Below are 4188 nucleotides of genomic sequence, written 5' to 3'. Positions count from 1 at the left end.
ATGATATTCCATAAGGAAAAGGCGTCATTAGGCACCTTTTCTGAGCCATGTTCGGGCATGGTAAGTTTTTAGCTGTTTTCCTACTTTTTCCCAGACATCTAAGTTAACAGAGCCTTCGTCTGGAAACCAGGGACAGTGCTCTTGTACAAATGAAAGAAATGATTGAATGGCAGATTTTTTAACTTTGATTCCTCTTTACCTAATAACTGTAAAATTACTCCTATAAAGAGCTGTCTTTCATTTGATTCAGTATTACCCATGTCAGAAAATTAAGTATAGTAAAAGATTTTGCTTTAAGCTATCAAAAGATCAGGCTTTTCTTTGGCCTTTTAACTTCAGAAACTGTTTTCTCTCTCTAAGTCTAACTCTTTAACACTTTCAACACTTCCCACCCTCTCGCCCTGTCTATCCTACAGGGGGTCCGCGGCACCCTCGAGTGGGGTCCTAGCCATCCCAACACTGGAAGAACAATAGGGCTGGTGACCCAGATTGTCCCGGGGAGGAACAGTAGGCTGATGGCTCAAACTGTTCCAAAAGGAGGAGCAGTAGGGCTGGTCACCCAAACTGCTCCGTGGGGAACAAGAGGGCTGATAACCCAGTTGTTCCGAGAACGGGGGCAATAGGGCTGGTAACCCCAATTGCTGGGAGCTTACCTTCAAAAATCCTGTATCGGGCGCCACCTGCTGGGGGGACCAGCCCCAGCTGATCCAGGGTATTCAAGGAGAGACGGCCTAGGCGACTATTTATATGCTAATTAGAGATATAGAGAACAATAGAATGAGGATAGCTCAGTAGGAAAATTCAGTGGAGAAAAGAAGCTGAGTAGCTTGGTTTACGCTGGGAGACCAATAAAACTTCAAGACAAGAAGTTTGCACCACTTACGGCGCAGGCGCCTCTCTCTCGATAGCGGAAGGTGTCTCACCCTAGACACCTTCTCGAGTGGGTCTTAGAAGCCCAGGCATAATTAGTAAGCATGGTGGGTTCCAAGCTCCCCAGATGGAGACTCAGCTGGAGGTTAGAGGGAAGAATGACATGGAGACCAAGCGCTGGTGAACAAGGCCCGTAGCTTTATTTTTAACAGGGGCTTTTATACCCTAAGTTACACATAGAGGATAATAGGGGATGCAAAGTCAGCAGTCTTTGATTCTTATCAAAAACCAAGGTTTCTTTCCTGCAAATGTATCGTATACAAATGGTTTAGGTGATTTACATCATCTTCTGGCCAGAAGGCCTACTAACATTTTATGACTCTTGACAAGGACTTATCAACAAAGACTTACTTTCTAAGAGTAATTATTTCAAGGTTTGGCACCATCTTCCAAAGATAAAATTGCATTCCTATAGGGCGGATGTGTAATGGGTTTACAACAAAGAAAGAATTTATTACCTTAAGGGTCTAAAGTTACTAACACCAAGGCCACTACTTATTTTTTCTACATACCCACTATTAATTGATACATATTCAAGGATACAATTCAGGGGATGTGAAAACTTGGCAACAAGCATTGACTCATCAATGAAATCCTTTACTATTTATTCTGACAGTTTTTAACTCTCTGAGAGGCTCTAAGCTATTTGAATATCTTAAGCTTCCCATGCCTCTGAGGCTAGGAGACTATTTGAATATCTTAAACTTCCCATGCCTCTGGAGGCTGGGAGACTGTAAACAATCGTAATGCATAGCTGCAGGAGTCCTTTGACAGAGAAACTTGTAGGGGACAGCCCTGAGTAAAGTAGAGAGCCATCAGAGGGGTTTTTTTTGGGGAAAATTTAAACACGATCCTAATTGCCCAGGAACTTTATTAACAAAAATAAACTGGAGCTAAACGTAAGACCAGAAACTATAAAACTCCTAGAGGAGAACATAGGCAAAACACTTCTGACAGACATCACAGCTGGCTATGGTTGAAAATTTCTGGGAAATCATTTGGAAATTTTAAACCCCCAAAATCTAACAAATTGTCATAAGTGTAACATTTTTTTGAAATTCTGCCTTTTATAACATGTATCCCTCTGAATACTGCCAATATAATTTTCTGTCCTTTATCAATTTTATAGAGCAATAATAATTTTGTCTGGTCTTACATTTTAATTTCTGTGCAGTATTCATTTTAAGTAAACTAAGGCAACACAAGCTAATAATTTGATAAATTCTTATAAATATAATAGGCCAATTACAAAAAATGACTTAATTTAAAATGTTTAATAAATGCTCAGAGAATACAGCTATGTTAAATACCTGTGACCAAAACATTTACCCTATTTGGTGAACAATTTCCTTTGAATTACTTGCCTTAATGCTCTTTTAACATCTTTGTTTTGAAGGCTGTAGATCAAAGGATTTAGCATAAGACTCACAAAGATATAAAAAACAGCTTCAATTTTTCCCTGTTCTACAGAGGTCTCAGAAGGGGTCTCAGATGCATGCAGAACAATGTCCTATAAAATACAGTGACAGCCGTCAGGTGAGACCCACAGGTGGAGAAGGCCTTGTGCTTCCCTTCTGCAGAATGGATACGCAGGATGGTTGTAAAGATGAAAATGTAGGCAATGAGGATGATGGTGAGCGAACACATGAGGTTGAAACCAGCAACTACAAACATGGCAGTCTCTTTGACATAAGTATCTGAGCAGGCCAGGACTACGAGAGGTGGGTCCGCACAGTAAAAGTGGTTGATTTCATTGGGTCCACAGAAGGAGAGACGGAGCATCAGGATGGTCTGGGCAAGATCATTTTCAAAGCCATAAATATAAGCAGCAGCTACGAGAGAGAGGCAGACACCTCGGGACATCTTGCTGGCATATAACAAGGGTTTGCAGATGGCCATGTAGCAATCATAAGCCATCACTGCCAAAATATAATAATCTGTGATCACCAGGGCAATTAAAAAGTGAAATTGTATGACACAACCAAGGAAGGAAATATTTTTTTCTCTTTGTTAAGAGATTGACCAGCATCTGAGGAGCAACAGTGCTGGCATAACAGAGATCTACAAAGGAGACGTGGCTGAAGAAGAAATACATTGAAGTCTGAAGCTTTGAGTCAGTTCTGATTAACAAAATCATGTCCACATTACCAATGACTGTGATCAGGTAGATGACTAAGAAGACCATAAAATGGACAGGCTGCAAATCAGCTCAATCTGTCAGTCCCAGGAGGATAAACTCAGTCACTTCTGTGTAGTTTTCCTTTAACATTGTGTTTGTTCAGCTTCCAGTGATGTCTAAAGTAAAGGAAATTAAAATGAATTGGTCCTTCGTCATTTTTCCACTACTGACATCATGTCATCTGAGGCCTATTCCTTTCAAACTCGTAAATACATGTGGTATAAAGAAATAACATAGGGGACTTCCCTGGCAATCCAGTGGTTAAAACGTCACCTTCTAATGTGGTGCATGTGTGTTTGGTTCCCAGTTAAACAGCTAAGATCCAAGATGCCTCGTGGCCATAAAACCAAAACATAACACTATACTAATAATGTAACAAATTCAGTAAAAAATTTATAAATGGGCCACATCAGAAAGTACTTTAAAGACCGAAATAAGCTAGTAAGCATGAACTATGTATTTTCGATATCTAACTTAATACTTAATACAGTCTCTTTACATAAAGGCAATCATATTTTAAAATGCTACTCTGCTATTCTTTTAATAGTTGAAAAGCTTTTATCTTTTCTAGAAAACATTAGCATGAATTGACCACTGATAATTCCTTTAAATATTGTTTCTCTTTGAAATTATGTTCCTTTGTTTTTACTATAATTTTGATGTGGTGTCTAAAGCATCAGTAATTGAAACTCATTTTTTCACAGCTGATTGGGCTTAAGTAAGTGGAATAGATATATCTTTATAGAAGCAGTGTCTGTCTTCTAATCTGCCACTCTAACCTCAAGGTCATTTTAAAGATAGCCCCTCATGTTGCGATGTATGTTCATTTTATCCACTCTTGCCTATCTCTGGTGGCCCTCACCAAATCTTACTTAACTTTTAAGACATCTCAAGATATCCTTGTCTTTCTATATTACAGTCAATTATTGAGGGCAAAATTGGTTCCTAGGGTACAAAATAAACGAGTTTTTTTTTTTTTTGCAAAATCAGGTAAGCAATTAGTACATAAGCAATATGTATGTATTTATATATATATACATGGTAACTATTAAATGAAAGAGCAATAATGTATTAAACAT

General features: G+C 38.7%; 1 pseudogene; it reads right to left on the bottom strand.

Moving 5' to 3' along the window:
• Positions 1–2260: 2260 nt before the first annotated feature.
• Positions 2261–3199, bottom strand: LOC102268117 (olfactory receptor 5M5-like; annotated as a pseudogene).
• Positions 3200–4188: the final 989 nt, after the last annotated feature.

This window comes from Bos mutus, chromosome 15 (genome assembly GCF_027580195.1).
Source record: "Bos mutus isolate GX-2022 chromosome 15, NWIPB_WYAK_1.1, whole genome shotgun sequence".
NCBI classification, from domain to species: domain Eukaryota; kingdom Metazoa; phylum Chordata; class Mammalia; order Artiodactyla; family Bovidae; genus Bos; species Bos mutus.
The sequence above is the reverse complement of the archived record's forward strand: the minus strand, read 5'-3'. Positions and strand labels throughout refer to the sequence as shown.